This window comes from Cynocephalus volans, chromosome 11 (assembly GCF_027409185.1).
Source record: "Cynocephalus volans isolate mCynVol1 chromosome 11, mCynVol1.pri, whole genome shotgun sequence".
Lineage (NCBI taxonomy): Eukaryota > Metazoa > Chordata > Mammalia > Dermoptera > Cynocephalidae > Cynocephalus > Cynocephalus volans.
The window spans coordinates 87,462,935-87,483,233 of NC_084470.1; positions in this window are offsets into that span (position 1 = coordinate 87,462,935).

A 20,299-nucleotide genomic window follows, 5' to 3' on the forward strand; every position below is an offset into this window, starting at 1 on the left:
CCAGTTAAATGACTAGTTTCATAACCAATGCTTCTACTTTGTAAATTTGATAACTTAAAAAAACAAATTAATTTTTCTACTCAGTGCAGCATATCTCCACAAAATTGTTCTATGGGAAAGCAAGCCTGAGATAGATACCATACTTTTATCTGTAACCAAAATGGCAATCTATGCTATCCCCACCACACACACTTTAGCCAGCAAGGGCTTGCTTTTCCCTTGGGTTTTGTCTTTGATCTCTCATGCTGCCAAACACAGTGTGGCAGTGTGTGTGGTTTGTCTCCCAAGTCCCATCCAGTTCATTGGAAAGTTCTGCATTGACATGTTCAGGTTGCAGCTTTTACAAGTGTGTCATGTTTCATTTGAATCCTGTCACTTAAGATATAAATCTTCACTCAATTTGCCAGTGTCAGCAGAAAATAAATGAAATTGGAATGCCACTCCGCCCTACATGCCATAAATCCTACCCTTGAAGTTTGGGTGTGAACGTTAAAGCTAGTACAATTGAAACATACGATTTGAAGCTAAAACACCGTGGCCTTTGATGTGTAATTGTGATTCTTCCTGCTTTCTACACACATCACTTTTTCAACATCTCTATTTCAAGGATCAAGGTCCAAGTCACTTTGAGTGACCTACCAGATGAAGAATTAATGCTATCAGGCTGTCAAGTACGGTAGAGTAGTGCTAACACACAAGAAAGCTTTTATGTTTTTTTTAAATTTCATTTTTAAAGTGATAGCGCTAATTCAAGTTTCAAGCTTTTGCAGATTTTCTTAACTAAACCATTTGTTAAATCATAGGGTCTGGGGAATTCCATTCCATTTCTGTACATTATGCCCTTTTCTACTTCTGTCCCTAAAATTGTGTAGTGATAAACCTTTGTTTCTCTGTACAAATAAAGCTTCCACTGTTTGTTTGCTGTGGTCGTAAGGCTCTAAACGATATTCCGTCATGTACAATTTTTCTAACAACTTTATCTATTTCTGTTCCCACCCCTCCACACACATATAAAATACAACTCCTATTTCATTCTTTAAAATTTTGATTCAGTTTACATGGTTTGCTTCCAAGTTTATATTCCTTATTCATTATTCTTCATTCAGTCAGTTTTTTATTTGGTTGTACTTTCTGCAAATGGATTGCTTGATTTTGCTCCTGTAAAACCTGCTCTTTCACTGTTTAGGTGAGTATTACCTCATTTATAAAATGATAAAGCAAGCATATTTTATTTGTGAAAGCTAATCAGCAACTCAGTCTTCGTAGTAGGAAACCAAACAAAGCTTTACTTATGTGCTCGTGGGAAATTATCAAGATCTTTACAGTAAACTAAGGAATTAACCCATTAAAAACTCAATTCTAAATTTCTGTCTCCTCCTACGATAGATGGTTTGGATTAAGCATTAATGGGAAACAGCCTGAAAGTTTCTAGGTAGGTATTTTAAGGCTAATCATGAAACCATCAGTCTGACTTCTGAGCTGCATAGAGGGAAATTTACTCCTTCAAAAATATTAGGAGCATAGCTATATACTTTTAGAAGGAGAGATGGGGTTTTTTGGCTAAAATAATGTTTGTATAGATTTTTTAAAAATATATGTGCTTGTTAGAAGACTTAAATTATATATGACAGGATATAATAACAAAGGGCTCCTATTGAAGCCTTTTGAGACAATATGCAGTGTCCACCAAACCATACAGCAGGAGTGAAACTTACTTTAAGGATAAGAAATTGAGTCCTAAAGAAGTAAAGTAACTTGCCCAAGGAGAGCTGCAGAATAAATAAAGATCTCCTGACTTAGCCAAATACAGAGACAGCTCTTTCCACTTGCGATCTCCCTTCCAGAGGAGGGCTGGAGTATCTTATTGGTCATCAGGTTCCCATAATAGTTCTCTCTTCACAGAAAGTACAATACAAATGGATTTGTTTCTCTTTTCAAATCTCTCTCATAAGAGGATCTACAAATTAGAAAGTACTGAATGTGAATATTTTGTCAAGACCGAAAACTTTGTGGCAAAGATAAGAAGCAAGTCTTACCTAAAATCTCTATCTTTTACAACTACAAATCTCATATAAATACCTCTTATTTAACTGCATTTTTCGAAGGGTGAACCCAATCAAGGTGGCTTCCTCCAAGCGAAAACATTCGGGTGCTGTATGTACTGGTATCCTATCCTGGCACAGAATTCAATGTTTATTAGCAAACTCTGCTTTGCCCTTGTTCATTATACTGATCATTTGTTAACAATCAACTAGGATGTTGGAAAACCCCCATAAAGATTTTGATTTTACAGAAAGTACCCAAAATTCCGCTAGTTTTGCATCACAAAGCAGTGGTTAGAGTAAAGTTTTGAGTAAAACACCATGTGTGTGGTTTTTGTGGGTGGTTGCAGCTCAGAATGACTATTGGGCCTCACCAATTATCCGACTGGAGAGAGCTAGGATGGCAATTATAATTAAGGCAATTATGATCTTCATAAACATTTTTCCATCCTTGGTATCGTATGCCACCTTCAGCAACTCTTGTAACCTAAAGGCCAATTCAGAAATGTAACTAGCCTTCAAGTCTGGACCCTAAAACCTACCACAATGAAGAAAATGAAAAGGTAGACCACCGGTGGGTTTTTACATTTGGTCAACTCAGACAATGCTCACGCACTGCTACTGGTATTTCAAACTTATTTGGTAAAATAAATCTCTAGCTTACTGGGGTACGGCATTAAAAAAAAATTACCAAAGGAGAAACTTAAAATACTTTAAGGTCATGACAAACCAGTGAGAAAGAGAATCCTAACACCTAGAAGTGAGACTGCATCATCCACCCAGCCTGGGAAGAAAAAAGAAAGCTAAAAACCACTGCAGAATAAGAATGCGGAGTTTGAGAAAACCCCTAAGGTGAATTCTGAACAACAACGAAAAGAGTCCCACAACATAAGATGTGCATACTGTATGCAAGAACCACCAGTGGAAAAAGTTTGCCAGCATTTTTGTAATTAACATTTCGTAACAAAAGATGGTCAGTCCCATGTAAGTGGAACTTTAGCAGATCCTGGAATTTAACCTGCTCACTCCTGATCTTAAGCAAGTCATTTAATTCTTTTTTCACATACTACTTCACACCTGTAGTTTTGTCAGAAGAAAACTTCACATAAAGTTTTGTCAGAAGAAAAACAATTAAGATTTGGTATGAAAGTGGGGCAAAGAAACCTGAACCATACAAGGCTTAGGTGCTAAGTGTTAGTATATGTGTCAGAGCCCACGTGGCACACGCTGGAATGAAAAGAACATGGACCCTGAAGCTGGTAAGAATCTTAACATCAGCTCTACCACTCAAATGTTATGACTCTGAGCAAGTTATTTAATCATTTAAATTCTCAATTTCCCCCTTTTAAAGAGTGGAGATGCTACCACTCATTCCTTTGGGTGGTTATATGCACTGGGAAACACAATGTGTGTACATGCCACGTGTCTGGTATATACCCAATACATGCATTTCCCACTCCTTTGGAACATAATCATTTCCTTCTCATATCTATCCGCCAATCTCAGCTAACTATTGCATGACCAAAATATTCTTTCTGTTCCTGCTAAATGGGTCTGATGTTATTACCGTGGGATCCTAAATCTGCATATCTTACCATAACATGTTTAGGTCACATCCAGTCATTTTAAAAAATTTTATATCTAACATCCAAATTATGTTTCAACTATCTGTTTAAACTGAATAATTCATAAAGAAACCTATCATACAGCTCATGACTTCCAGATAATTATAGTTGTGATCAGTGTTGAATTCAAATCCGACTTAAAAAAAAAAAATCTTCCCAGAAAGATATTTTATCTTAGGGACAGTAATACATTTCCTTAGTTTGTGCAGTGCTTTCACCTAGCTTTTCATTTAAACCTCCCAACCCTGTTAAGTAGGTATTATCTCTGATGTCTGAGTGGTCCAAAATGGTGCTATCTCTCATTTAACATTCAAATACAAACTGCACCATCTCTCTCATAACTGTGGGAGGCCCCAAATAATTTCAAGGATCCTGAGGAGGAGGCTTATACCATCCTAGCCATCCCTCGTCGCTTTTTGATCCTAAATCCTGATCCCAACCCCATTGTCTGTTCCTTCTCACCATCTCCCCTCTCTTCATCCCACTTCACCCCGAGTGTGGACACACAGCCCCTTCTCCTTTCTGTCACAAAAGCACCATTAACATCTGGGTGTTGTGAAGAGCAGATCTTTACTGGAGGAAGATTACAATAAAGAATAGGGAACAATTTAAGACTGAGAGTCAGTCATCAAAGCTCCTTCCCCGTTCCTCCTCTGCCTGCTGGGAGTGTGGGAGGATGTGGGCATGGGGGGCTTTCTCTCTCTCACTACCCTTGCCCAAACAAAAGCAAAATTAAAACAAAAAAACCTTTGCTCTGGCTTCAAGTAAAAACCAAAAATTCTTGTTTCTTTACTACGCAGAGCAATTTTAGCCCTCGGGTCCCAACCATTCCCATCTAGATTAGCCTTTTACTTAGGCCTTAAAAAAAAAAAAAAGGCTATAATTCTGCTGTCCTTAGCTTCCAAGTCACATAGCAAACTGGCTTTTTTAAAAAAATTATTTTTATTTTTCTTTAAAAGATGACCAACAAGGAGATCCTAACCCCTGACTTGGTGTTGTCAGCACCATTCTCTCCCAAGTGAGCCACGGGCCGGCCCTGCAAACTGGCTTTTAAAATACCACTTTTTCCTTCCTGATCCATCCCTATCTTAGAGAAAAAGAAATCACTTTGGAAAGTTGAAGTGAATTGGCCAAACTAGAACATCAGACCTGGGATTCAAAGCCAGATCATCTGATTTTATATTTCATATACATTCTTCTATCTCCCAGTCCTTCACTATGCTAGGTGCTATCCAGGTAAGGACCCATGCCTTCTCTTCTACCTGCCCACCTGTCTGTGGGAGATCAGTAAGTACCAGGTAAGGGTTCTAAAAGATGGAAAGGAAAGTCCCAGTCCTTAAGGGTAAGGGCTGCAACTAGTTCATTTCTGTACTGTTAGTATCTAGAATGCTTCCTCCCAAATAAAGGGGCTCAATACATTTGAAGAGAAAAAAAGATTCTTTTTGAATCTTCACTTAATCTTGAAGGTTTTGAGGGTTTTGGAGCCAAGGCCAATTAGGAGTCTTTCATTAAGGAAGGAATATCTACAAGTGGCCCTAAAAAGAGTTGTATATAAAACTAAAGATCAGGTAGTCACTACTCCTTTTGCTGAGACTGTTCAGTCCTGATAACTAACCATTAATTGTAATGCCTCTGGCTCCAATAACCCTGATTCACAACTCAAAACTATCCTCCAACTTCCTCTAACCAGGAGACCCCAATCTCTTTCTTCCGTTTTTCAATTCATATAACAGACAAAACTGTGATGTAGCATTGTCTCCATGAATGTGTAAATTCAGACCTATGTGTAGGTCACTCTTCTCTCTACCACACCCCCTTGCCTAACAATGCTAAAAGATAGTCCCTTCAACATCCATGTAGGATTATGGCAGTTCTCAGATTATATCTGAAGAGACGGAACACATTTTAGGTAGCATAAGGAAATTATGGCCATATGGGGTAACATAAATAACTGTGGTTCATTTATATCTGAACCACATGTAAATTGCTTAGAGTCACATTGTCCCAACTGGTGGGAGCACATAGGCTTGACAAAGAACAGGGAGTGCACAAAGGGCAAAAGTCCTCGGTGCACTTATGTAGAACCTAGGCGCTGAAAACAGCACATGCTGAAAACAGCAAATAGCTTCTGCTAAATTAGATAAGAACATTAAGGTCATTTCTTATCCAGCTTTACTCCCTTTCCTTTGTTTCTCAAGATGTTTTCCAGAGATTGCCCCATAGCCAATTTCTTTTTGTTCCTTCGGTAAATGATTAAGTTGTTTTTTCTCTTGTATTTCCTTGTCTTTACAATAAAAGCTGAAGCAAATACTGACTTGGGGCTGCACCTTGTTTCTCCCTTCTTGAGGGAGTTGTTTTGGTGCAGTCCCTTTGGGCTTCTCATTGCTCTTAATATTTGGGCTCTGAGTGATCTTTGTGTCTCTGTCACACAGTGAGAAGTGACACCAACCAGATTTAACAAATTTGTTTTAGAATTTTTGCTAATCATAGAAATTAAATAATGGGAAAGAGACTTAGGAGTAAAGTAGAAGCTCTTCATTTCATTTTTTTTTTTTTTTTTTTTTGTGGCTGGCCTGTACAGGGATCCAAACCCTTGACCTTGGTGTTATAAGGTGGTGCATTAACCAACTGAGCTAACTGCCAGCCCATTTCTCATTTTGTACCATTCCATAGTATTTAAATGGATTCTCATAATTGCTGGTAGGAAAAATGGTACAACCACTTCAGAAAACAGGTTGGCAGTTTTTTTTGTTTCTTTATTTTTATTTATTTTTTATTATTATTATTTTTTGTTTCTTTATTTTTTAAATAAACACACTTGCTGTATGATCCAGAAATCTCACTACCAAGTATTTATCCAAGAGAAATAAAAATACATGTCTACACAAAAACCTGTTTTTAAATTATAAACAGCTTTATTAATAACACCCCAAACTGGAGACAAACCAAATATCCATCAGCTGGTAAACAGACAAGCAAACTGTGGCAACACACACAATGGTGAGTCCCACACAGGTGGCCCACAGCCACGTCTGAGAAGCCTGCTAATGTTTGTGTTGACTCGTGACAGCTCCACCTTTTTAGCACATTCAGTGTGCACACTTTTGAACTGAGTATTTCTCAGAGTTGGGTGGGAGGGTAGGGGCCCAAAATCTGCTCACTGGGGAGCCTGGTAGGGCTTACAATGAGACTTTAAAAACATACATATGTGTGTGTCTGTTTAAAAAAAAAAATTATTGCCTGTGTTTTAGACCTTGCCAATGAAATAGTCCAATAGGCATGTTGCACTAGTTTCCTACTGATGCTGAAACAAATTACCAAAACCTTAGTAGCTTGAAAAAACAACACAAATTTATGATCTTACAGTTCTGGTTGTCTACCGTCCTTTTGAAGGCCCTAGGGGAGAATGCACTTCCTTGCCTTGTCAGCATCCGAGGCTGCCTGCATTCCTTGGCTGTGGCCCCCTCCCATCCTCAAAGCCAGCAGTGGCCAGCTGAGACTCTGATTCTGACTCTCCTGCCTCCCTATTTCACTTAATAGTACCCTTGTGATTACATTGGACCCACCTGAATAATCCAGGCGATCTCCCCATGTCAAGATCCTTAATGTAATCATATCTGCAGAGTCCATTTTGCCCTGCAAGGTCACATATTCACAGGGCTTGGGAATGAGGAAAAGGATACCTTTAAGGGATCTACTATTCTGCCTGCTACACATGTCCAAGCAAAACTAGGCAGGTTAGGTTTAATGTAAGAAAAACAAATCACATATCTGTTTTCAAGCTCTGACTGATTTGAATACAATTAGGAAGGTCACATTTTCTCATGGTCCAAACAGGCTAAACAAGTCAGTTCATTAACGTGATCATATAAACTGATAAAGCTATAAATGATTGCCTAAGAGACGGTTGCTTCCTTTTACACTCACCATCCATACTCCTGAACAACCAGGAACAACTATAAAAAAAATGTTTGCTATTATAGACACACACACACATATACATGTCTCAGATGTTTTCCTCAGTTTTCATTTGTGAAGATTAGCACTTTAAAAATAAGTAAGATCCAGTGAGTTACAAAGAAAATAAAAGTGGACCGTAAACTTCCCAACAAGATAGCCAGTATTGAGTTAAAAAAATATATATATAATGCATACTGTAAAAGATTAGAAAATATAAGTAATATGCCATCCATATCTCTTCTTTGCTGAAGTATCTGTTCAAATGTTTGGCCCACTTTTTTATTTCTTTTGTTATTATTAAATTTTGAAAGTTTTTTTTTTTTTTTTTAAATATTCTGGCTGCCAATTCTTTATCAAATTTATGTTTTGCAAATTTTTTTTTCCTGGTTAGTGGCTTGTCTTGTCATTTTTTTAGCCAAACTTTTTGAAGACCACAAGTTTTTAAGTTTGATAAAACCCATGTATTGATTTTTTTTTTTTTTATGGTTCATGCTCTTGTTGTCCTAAGAAATCTTTGCCTAACTAAGATCCCAAAGATTTCCCCCTATTTTCTCTTTTAGAACAGCATTGTACAGCAGAACATTCTGTGATGATGGAAATGTTCTATCATCTGTGCTGACCAATACACTAGCTATAAATACCCAGATGTGGCTCCTGAAGACTTGACATGTGGCTAGAACAACTGAGGAGCTGAATTTTTAAATTATATTTAATTTTAATTAGTTTAAATTTAAATAGCCACACATGGCTTCCAGATTGGAAATGAAGAAGCGTTATAGCTTTAGATTTTACATTTTGGTCTACGGTACATTTCTAGTCAATTTTTATATATGTACAAGGTATGGATCAAGGTTTATTCTTAAAAATATGGACACCTAATTATTCTAGCACCAGTTCACGGAAAAACTATCTTTTCTCCAATGAGTTTTCTTGGCACTTTTGACAAAAATCAATTTATCATGTTTGTGTGGGTCTATTTCTAGACTCTGTTCTGTTCCATTGACCTATCTGTCTGTCTTTCCTTTCATCAATATCACATTGTCTTCATATACACTCAACTGACCTTCAACAAGGGTGCTAAGAATACACAAAGGGAAAAGGACAAACTCTTACACAAATGGTGGTAGGAAAACTGGATATCCACATGCAAAAGGATAAAATTAGACTCTTAACTTACACTGTAGACAAAAATCAGCTCAAAATGGATTAAAGATTTAAACATAAGACCTAAAATGTAAAACTCCTAGAAGAAAACAGAGAAAAATCTTCCTAACATTGGTCTTGGCAATGATTTCTTGGATATGACACCAAAAGCATGGCAACAAAAGCAAAAATAGACAAGTGGGACGACATCAAACTAAAAAGCTTCTGCACAGCAAAGGACACAATCAACACAGTGGAAAGGCAACCCACAGAAGAGGAGAAAATATTTGCAAACCAAAAATTTGTTAAGAGGCTAATATCAAAAATATATAAGACACTCGTACAACTCAATAGCAAAACAAACAAAAATAACACAACTTAAAAATGGGCAAAAGACTTGAATATATACGTTTCTCCAAAGGAGACATACAGGTATATGAAAAAGATGCTCAATATCACTAATCATGGAAATGCAAATCAAAACCGCAATGAGATATCACCTCAGACCAGTGAGGATGGCTATTATGAACAAGGACAACAACAACAAAAAAAGAAAATATAAAGTATTGGCAAGGAGGTAGAGAAACTGCAACCCTTAGGGCACTGTTGATGGAAATGTAAAATGATGCAGCCACTATGCAGAACTGTATGAAGGTTCCTTAAAAAATTAAAAAGAGAATTACCATATGATCCAGCAACCCCACTTAGAGGTATTTATCCAAAATAATTGAAATCAGGATCTCCAAGAGATTCTGCACTCCCATGTTAATAGCAGCACTGTTCACAATAACCAAGAGGTGGAAACAACCTGAATGCCCATTAATGGATGAATAAAGTGTGTGTGTGTGTGTGTGTGTGTGTGTGTGTGTGTGTGTGTGTGTGTGTGTGTGTGTGTGTGTGTGTGTGATGAGGGAACTTCAAAAAGTTTGTGGGAAAAAAGAATTGAAAGATAATACAAATCTTTACAAAAACTTTTTGAAGTACCCTTGTGTGTGTTTGCGTGTGTGTGTTTATGATATTATTCAGCCATAAAAAGGAAGGAAATCCTGTCATATGCTACTACAACATGCATGAACCATGAGGACATTAAGCTAAGTGAAATAAGTCAGTCACAGAAGGACAAATGCTGCATGATTCCACTTGCATGAAATATCTACAGTAGTCAAACTCATCAAAGCAGAAAGTAGAATTGCCAGGGGCTGGGGGGAGGGGGAAAATGGGAAGTTGTTGTTCAATGGGTGTATAGTTTCAGTCACACGAGAAAAAAAATTTCCAGAGTCTGTACAACTCTGTGCTAATAGTTAACGACACTGCACACTTAAAAATTTGTTAAAAGGATAAATCTTATATTTTTTACCATAATTTAAAAAAACCCAACTTTGTCTTGATTTTTGTAACTTTATAGTAAGTCTTAAAATCATGTAGCATGGGTCCTCCAACATTTTCTTTTTCAAAATTGTTTTAGCTACATTTTTTATTTCTCCATATAAACTTTAGAAATAGCCTGTCAATTTCCACAAAAAGACTGCTTAGATTGTGATACCAATTTCATCAGTTTGAGGAGAAATGACATTTTGACAATATTGAGCCTTCCAATCCATGAATACAGTACATCTCACTACTAGTTTAGGTCTTTTTGATTTCTCTATTCAATGTTTTTTAGTTTCCAGCCTATAAATCTTGTACATATTTGGTTAGATTTATCCCTAAGTACTTAAATTGTTTAGATGCTATTGTAAATAGTACTTTTAAAAGTTTTCAAATTCAAAATGTTTGCTGTTAGTAAAATATGATTAATTTTCATACATTGACTTTGTTTCCTGTGATCATGCCAAACTTATCTACTAGATCCAATGGCTTTTTGTAGATTCTTTGGATTTTCTACATAGACAATCAGGGTATCTACAAATAAAGGCCTATTTGTTCTTCCTTTCTGATCTGTATGCCTATTTCTCTTTCTTGCCTTATTGCACTAGCTAGGACATCCTGGACAATGTTGAATAGAAGAGGTGAAAGCCAACATCCTTGTTTTGTTCTGATCTTAGGGGGAAAACATTCAGGTCTTTCATTATTAAGTATGATGTTAGCTGTAGATTTTTCAAAGATGCCCTTTATTGGGTGGATGAAATTTCCTTCTATTCCTTGTTTTCTAAAAGTTTTATCAGGAATGAATGATAATTTTTGTAAAATACTTTTTCTGTATCTATTCAGATGATATTTTCTTTCTTCTTTAGTCTTTGATATGGTAAATTGCATTGATTGATTTTTGAATATTGAACCAACCTTGCATTACTGCAATAAAGCCCACTTGCTCACAATGTATTTTCTTTTCTTTTTCTTTTTTTTTTTAAAGATGACCGGTAAGGGGATCTCAACCCTTGACTTGGTGCTGTGAGCACCATGCTCTCCGAAGTGAGCAACTGGCCATCCCTATATAGGGATCCGAACCCATAGCCTTGGTGCTATCAGCACCTCACTCTCCCAAGTGAGCCATGGGCCGGCTCTGCTCACAATGTATTTTCTATTCTTTTTTACATACTGGATTTTATTTGTTAATATTTTGTTTAAAATTTTTGTGTCTATGTTCATGAGGGATATTGGACTGTAGTTTCCTTTTCTTATCAAATCTTTGCCTGATTTTGATATCAAGGAAATTGCTGGCCTCATAAAATTAGTTGAGAAGTGTTCTCTCCTTTTCTACTTCTGGAAGAATTTGTGTAGAACTGGTATTATTTCTTCCTTAAATGTTTGTAGAATTGGCCAGTGAAGCCACTAGATTTTTCCTGTGGGAAAGTTTTTAGATTCTCTAGTACTTCTTAGGTAAACTTGGGTAGTTAGTCTTACAAGGAATTTGTCCATTTCATCTAAGTTATCAAATTTACTGACACAAAAATTGTTCACAATATTCCCTTATTTTAACATCTGTAGAATCTCTAAGTGATGTCCCCTCTTTCATTTTTGATATTAAAATTTGTCCTCTCTCTTTTTTGCTGATAACTGTGGCTAGTCCAGTTTATCAATTTTATCTTTCAAATACCAGCTTTTGGTTTTAAAAATTTACTTTATTTTCAATTCTATTTCTGCTCTTTATTATTTCCTAGTTTCTGCTTGTTTGTGGTTTAATATGCTCTTCTGTTTTCTTAATGTCTTAAGATGGAGGCTTATATCATTGATCTGAGGCCTTTTGCTTTGTTTTCTAATATAAGCATTTAAAGCTGTACTTTACCTCTAAGTCCTGCTGTAGCTTAGTCCCACACATTTTGATGTGTCACATTTTCATTGCTACTTCATTCAAAATAGTTTTTAATTTCCCTTATGCCTTTCTTTTTGATGCAAGTTATTTAGAAGTGTGTTATTTAATTTCAGAATATCTGAGAATTGTTCAGACAGACATTGCTTATCAATTTCTAACTTAATTCTATGGTGATCAGAAAATATATTTTTATATTATTTCAATCCTTTAAATTTGTTGAGTTTTGTTTTATGCCCCAGAATATAGTCTAACTTGTTGAATTTCCCATGTACACTTGGAAAGAATGTGTATTCTGTTAACTCAGTTAGATCAAGTGAGTCAAATGGGGCTATTCAGGTTTTCTACATCCATACTGATTTTATATCTACCAGTTCTATGGATTACCAAAGATGGAGCATTGAATCTCCAACTGAAATATTGAATTTGTCTATTTCCCTTTTGTTCTTTCAGTTTTTGTGTTAGGTGTATTTTCATTTATGATTGTTGTGCATTCTTAACAATTGACCCCTTATTCATTATGTAATACTCTTCTTTTTCCCGGTAATATTCCTTGTTCTAAAGTCTATTTTGACTGATAATAATACAGCCACTTTATTTTTCTTTTGATTATTGTTTTTCATGGCATATCTTTTTCCATCCCTTTAACACATCTATGTTGTTATATTTGAGGTGGGTTTCTTGTAGATAGCATACAGAGTTGGGTCTTGATTTTTTTTTATCCAATCTGACAATCCCTGCCATGTTTTTAAAAATAAGCTAAATTACCCAACTACTCCTTTAAAAAAAAAAAAAGATGTCTTTATATATTAGGCAACCATTTAAGAGCCACAGCTCTAATTCCATGTGATGTAATGTTTCCTTGTTCTAGAGGTTGCTTACAGACTTATCATGCAAATTAAACATAACACCTTTCTTCAAAAAGAGCTTGAAGTATATTTAACATTTCTATTCCTCTCTCAATCCTAATGAAATAGTTAGAAGCAAATATTATTCCCCCAATGATTTCCAAATCTCTGTTCATAACTCAAATCTCCCAAGTCACTGTCAGGCCCACTAAGCCAAAACTCTACGTAATGTCTTTAGTTTGAAGTTTCACAAGTAACTCTTAACTCAGCGTATCTCAAATTGAACTTATCTTCCCCTTCACATTCTTCCTTCTGAATCTGTACACCTGTTTTACATCCCTCCTTTCAGTGAATAGCAGTGCTATCCTCTCCACTGCCAAGTCAGAAACCAAGACATTATCCTCTCTCCTCCCTTCATCTAACCTGTCACCTATGTATTTTTTTAGATATCTTCCCTTTTCCTTTCCCATCTTATTTGCAATGTTACTGTCCTTTTCCAGGTAACCATCATTTCTTACCCAAACTTTAACAATAGTCTCTTAATAGTTATTCCTCCTGCTTGTAGTCTTAAAGCTCCCAGCATCCTCCTACCCTATTGCCCAGAACCTTTATTCACAAAGTCCTTTGACTCCTTCTTATCCTTGTCTCTTACCACTTTCTTCTTCACCAAAGGTTCTGTCCCCAACACACACATAAATCTGTAATGATTAATACTGGACTTGCCAGGTCCTGGAACAATGGATGCTCTCTTTTGCATCATGTCTTTTCACTTGCTGTTCCTTTACTTAGAACACCCACTTTCTCCTGGCTGCACTTTAACTTTTACTTATCCTCCAGGTCTCAGTTAAGGTAGCCTTTCTCCTAGGAAGCTTTACATGACACCCTAATCTGGGTTATGTGCTCTTTATCCTTTTAGCACTTTACACTCTGAAATTATTTTGCTCTCTGTATCTCCCTCTAGACTATAACCTTCATAAAAGCTGGGGCTGTTATATTTGTTCCTTTTGTTCTTCAATCAAATGGCTACTTTTTCTAATAAGGAGCTATGTGTGGGGAGACCAGTGACCTTAGGAAACATCTGATAGTTAATCAAGAGTGTCAAGATCAGCTATTTGTACATATTTTAGATACAAGCCATCACATACTGTGTGTAGTCATGATAGGCTTACAAAAAGCTAGTCACATCCTGGCAAAATATGTTGTATGATAAACAGAACATAAACAGAAACTATCACTGGCACTCAGGGGCAAAATCCAGCTGGGTTTCTTTATCCCTAATCCCAGTTTCAACTGCAGGTTTTTTCCAGAAAGAACAGTAGTTTGATTTATACAACAGTCTGCAGAAGTCAGGGTGTGGTTATCCTTCTCTAAATAATATTACAAATGGATTTTCCCTGAACTCTTGTAGCAACAGGATCTTAAAGTGGTTACGGGTAGGAAAAGGTGAGATTAAGGTCAAAATACATGTCTACAAAAAAATAGTAATAACAGCTTTTAAGGACCATGGACAACTAGAGACAATGGAGGCAGGGTATTTTTGAGATTCCCCGCCCACCACCCCGCTAATACAAAGAGTAATACAGCACAGAGCAGGAATATTTTTCAAGCTTTCAACACGGAGCCACAGTAACAGTTGAACATCTTGTTTTGCCAGCTCTCATTAACTACTGACAATTTTATACCAAGTTATTTCAATACACGAATAACTACCACAAATGTAGATCTATCACAATCACTAGAAAATAACTCAATGTAAGAGTGAATTTAGAAAAAAAAAAAAAAATCAATGAAAAGTTTCCTTTAGCTTTTCTATCACTACTTCGGCCAGAGAGATTTGGAAAGCCTGAGAAGCCTTTTCTAAGGCAGGGATCTATGGGAGTGTGCCTAATAGATGAATAATTGCATTCCTTCTCCCTGGCTAGCCCACAGAGTGGACACCGACCTCTGTTCTGCGGGCCTGCACACCAGGCTCGCTGGAAAGGTCCACGTTTGCGTTCCGCCAGACATCTGCTTCTTCAAAAGGAAACACTGTACACTCAAGCCCTTCGGCCTCCTGAAGCCTGGAACTTGGGTCATGAGCCCACTACGTGCTAGAGACTGCGGGAAGCACGCCCCAGGCCTCATCTCTTCTCACTACCCTTGCAGCAGGTTCTGTGCCTTGACGAGGAAACTGAGGCCAACCTTGCACGGGGGCCCACTGCGGGGCGTGACCGGGCACTCCAAACCCTCACTAGGGAAGCAGTGATCGGCACGTACACTCTCCTTCTCCGCCACTCTCAGGCTGCAAGCCCTCCAGAGGAGTGCGGAAACTGAGGCCCGGGCCAAGTAACTTGCCAAAGGTCACGGAGCCTCTCAACCCGGGCTCCCGCAGTCTTTGAAGGGCAAGGGGGCCCAAGTCTGGGCGCTCCCCTCCCGGAGCGTTTTTCCGTCAGCAGGTTTCGTCTGCAGGGGAAAGCGGCGGCCCCACCCGCCGCCAGCTGCAAGGCGTCGCGCCAGGCAAGGACCCAGTCCCCCGCCTTCACCCCTTTGCCCTGCGCCCTCGCCACAGCCCCGCCGCGCGCCTGCGCGCCCCGGCGTGTGCGCCAGTGGGCGGGACGCTCACGTGGGCTTCCTCATGGCCCGGCCGCCGCCAATGGCAAGGCAGGGCCTCGCGCTCGCCACGCCCTGCGCCCCCGCTCCCTGGAGGACTCCGCCCGCTGCGCCCGCTTGGACGCGTGCTGTGTGCGCGCGCGCGCGGTCGGGGTCTGGCTAGGGGTCTGGCTAGGGGCCGGCTGCGGTCGAGGCTGCCGAGGCCGAAGGGTCCAGTGGGGAGGCAGGATTGTGGGGCCAGCATCGGTGAGCGGGGGCGTTTCCCCAGAAAAGGAAGGAGGTGGGTGTCACGGGCCACAAACACCGCCCTTTTGGCGTCTTGGAGGGGAAGTCAGAAGGAGCTGCTCAGGATTTTCCTATTTTATGGCTAAAGGCAAAACACTCGAAACCCCGCCCCCGTTCCCAACACTGTCATGTCAGGAATATCAGCAATTCCTTCGACTGCAGCTCGCCAGCTACTGCTGCACACGCTGCAGTAATCACGATCTTCTATTGATTCCTGCAGTCTTCCAGTTGGAACAGCAGGCTTTGAGAAACTGTCACCCAAGGTCACCTCTAGAGGCTAGGCCAGAGCATGCTTATAACTCTGATATTTAGACTTCTGTTAACCCAATTACAGGTATTCCTTGTGCAGCTTTCTGGTGGGTGTCTTTATCAAGAAAAGATAAGGCTATATCCAGACTGCCTTGCTATATTCAAAATCCGAAATACTACCTTGGGTCAGTTGTTTATATTCTTATACCATGGGTCCCTCAATTAAGTCACATGACCCTTGAGAACAGGAAGTTTTTTGTTACTACTTTGAAGCTGTCCTGATGGGGGCATTCCTTGGAAAGGGCTTAGGTGAACATTTATTATATTTAGCTGCATTTAGTTTTGCTTATGAGTTTCTGTGGATAATTTTTTTTTTTTTTTTTTTTTGTCTTTTGTCTTTTTTGTGACTGGCACTCAGCCAGTGAGTGCACAGGCCATTCCTATATAGGATCTGAACCGCGGCGGGAGCGCCGCTGCGCTCCCAGCGCCGCACTCTCCCGAGTGCACCACGGGCTCGGCCCTCTGTGGATAATTTTTAAGGTTAATACCTGGGTGCAAATACCACGGGAAAGTGGCTCCAGATCTGCTACTCTACCCCAAGTTTTGGGAGTATTTTCTTGTTAATACAGATTTGCTACTTCTGATTTTTCCTCCATCTTCTCTTACGGAGGTCGTTTTACTGAAGACTCTTGTCAGAAGGTAGGAGGATGGGAGAAGAATTAAGGAACAATGAGGACTGAACAAATAAAAATACCTTACTGATTTGAGATCTTAAAGTTCTGGTCCTTTTTGCCACCTTCTCACCCAAAGGCTTTAGAACTCAGTGACTGATCACAGACTGGTTCACATCTTTGTTCATAACATTGAAACACTATCTTTCCTGTATGTGTTTGGATTTGTATGGCCTAAATTGAAATTTTGACAGAATGGATGCATTGAAAATGGGGTGAGAGGCAGTGTTAGGTATTAGGGACAGGAGGAGAAGAAGATCTTGGATAGGAGAGATAACAATGAGAATTTAGAGAAAGAATGAAGAAAAAAATAGAGTGGCAGATCTAACAGGTTATTCTATGTTTTAATAGTAATGGTAAACTACATTCTTGAGCATGAGGGTTTGTATATTACTTATGGTGACCAAAACACTCCTGACTTATGTGAGGAGTCGTTTTAGCTAAACAAGGCCTGAGAGTTCTTGGCAGTAGAGTAGGAAGGGCACAAGGAGTGCCAGAAAGATAATCTAGCATCAAGTGGATTTCAGTTCCAATTGTTTCAGTGTCTCCACCATGCAGGAGTAACTAGCTAGAGCCAGGTATATGACTCTCCTGAACCTGGGAATTCTTGCTGAAATTTCTGGAGTAGATGCAACCAGTAAGGGCTCAAATGCTATGTCTAACTTAGTCCCACAAATTGGAAGGCTTCAGATGACTTAGTGAATCATGAGCCCCTTAAGAGACCCTGTGCACCTAAGCATATATATTAAATGTACAGAACCTCATCAAATACTGATCAAAGATCTAATTCAGGGAGTCCTTGTGGCAATTTATAGTCTTCCTAAAATGAAATTTTAGAATACTTGCTGAAATTGTATATTTCAAAGTTATAAAACACATGATTGAAGATTCTTAAAAACAATATTTTAGTTCACTTTAGGGGTCTCATTTTGTGACAGATTCAGATAGTTTGACACAATGTTTATAGAGGTATTCACTTGGCTAGGGCATTTAGTCAAATTCTAGTTTGGGGGATCCTTACCCAACACCTTTCAGACCCCGTGAAAGATAGTAACTTAGCTAAAACACTGAACAGTATTTCAATTTCCCACCCTATGAGATCAGGAATAAGTTGTAACAGGGGCAAAGTCCTGAAGATGGAAGAATAGGTCTCAAAAGCTGAGGTTGTATGATGATTGATGAGGGAGATGTCACGCCAGACCACAGCTAATGGTTAAACAACAGCCCAGAAGAGCACAACTAGGTAATTCATTCATTGTTTCTCTTCACAACCCCTCCCTCCCTGACCTTCTAGGCTAATGCAGGTTCTGCCTTGATTAGAGGCAAACTTTTGGAACTATGCAGGATTTTCAAGTTTATGGCTCATTCTCACTTGCCATTTGAGCAGAAGTGACAGCATTATTAGGTGACTTGGCTAGTTTGTGGCAGAACAGAGATTAGAACTACCATCTCCCTATTCAGACCCAATTACTCTTGTTCATTGTCTCACAAATGGCCATCATCAATTTCTTCCCACCCTGCATATACATGGCACACACACACCATCAAGGTGGACTCTCTTTTCCCTCCCCTTGAATTGGTTTGTGACTTCATTTGACCAAAATAGGATACAGTGACAGTGACATGCTGGAACTTATGAGCTCAGGGCCTGAGAAGTCTGGCTTCTGCTTCCTCCCTCTGGGAAGCCAGCCTCCACACTGTAGAGAAGGTTGGCTAGGCTACTGAGCGATGAGACAGACACAGCACATGACAGAGAGAGATGACAGGTGGAAAAGCAGCAGACCAGTGAGGGAAGGAAGCAGCCTTGAGCTCCCCAGCCAAGCTCTATCCCAATTCCTGACCCAGAGAATCAGGAGAAGTAGACAACAGAAAGTCTTCCACAGCCTCTGCCTTACTTTATTCACTTGATGATCATAATTAAGAAATCAGGACATAAGATAATGGTTAGGTCTCAGAAGTCTTAAGAGACTCAGTCAACCAACCACTTCCATGTATGTCAACAGCTCTTATCAAGACAAGATGATTTTCTGCTTTAAATTAACTCAAGCAATAAAACTGTAGTTTAAATGACTACATTTATTAATTTGCTGACCAACCAACCCTGCTATGGGTATATTAACTTACACTTACCATTTAACAGTAATAAAGTTTTCTCCAAATCCTAATGATCTGGTTGTCTAATACTACACAGCAGACCACCGGAAAACTTAGTGGTTTAAGACAACACTACTTATTTTGTTCACTAGTTTTCAATTTAGGCAGGGCTCCATGACACAGCTGGTCTCTGCTGCCCTCAGCAACAGTGAGCTTGAAGGCGGGGAGCTGGAATAATTTAAAGGCTGGTGCTCTCATGTCTGGAGGTTGATGGTGGGACTAAAACTTGAACAGCTAAGGGCCAGAACAGCTGGGTTCCCCAGGCATCTCTATCTCTGTGGAGCCTTTTCACATGGTTTCTCCAGCATGGTGGCTTCAGGCTGGCTGGTCCTCTTAGATGTCAGCCAGGGCTCACTAGACACACTCCCAAGAAAGTGATCCCAGCAGAAGTTGTATCACATCCTATGACTTAGCTAAGGAAGTCATACCGCATCCCTTCTGTCCTGCCACTGGTTCACCCATATTCAATGAAATGGTGAGAAGCCCCACCTCTTGGTGGAGTGCCAGCATCGCATTGTTAGAAGAACCTGTGGGAGGGGCAAGGTTGGTGCCACCATATTTGGAAAATACAGTCTTCCCTTGCCCAAGTTCCAAACTCTGCATCTGAATAAAAACATGATAGAAAAACTAATTTCAGGAGCTTATATATATTTTTGATAACATCATTGCTAATTGCAGCACTTATGAACATTAATTCAGTTTCCTTATAGACATCTTGGTTTGGGACTATAGTTTATCTCCCCCTCCCCCTAGGGATTTGGATTAGAATGGGGGGAGGGGAAAATATGAATAATCTACCAGTATGGCTGTTTTGTAAACCCCTCTCTTTTAAAAAGGTTAGGTGCACAGCTTACAATTGACACAAGTAGATTATTTATAGCAAGGTTGAGACATTATGAATTTAATATAGTTCTGACAGACACATATTTTAAAGAAAATTATTTACATATGCTCTGTAAGTTTTGGGTGAATACTAGTAACTTACATTTCTACATGCACGTACACACACACACACACCACACACACACACACACACACACACACACACACACACACACACACACACACACACACACACACACACACACACACACACACACACACACACACACACACACACACACACACACACACACACACACACACACACACCATGCAGTATCTTTTATTCTTACAGGATTTCCAGCTTCTGGGCCTAGTTTACCTGGCATCATTTTTCTTAATACTACACCAAAAGAATATGTTGCCTTTTTAACTAGTCCAGCAACAATCAAATGGTCAGGAGAGGAAGTAAAGTGTGTGGTATCTTACTTTAATCTAGTATGAATCATATTATGGCTGAGATTTAATTAGCCAAATTGAAGGTTTTTTTATGTGAAATGCAAAACTAACATTTCTATTATTGCAAAAGGATGCCCCAGGA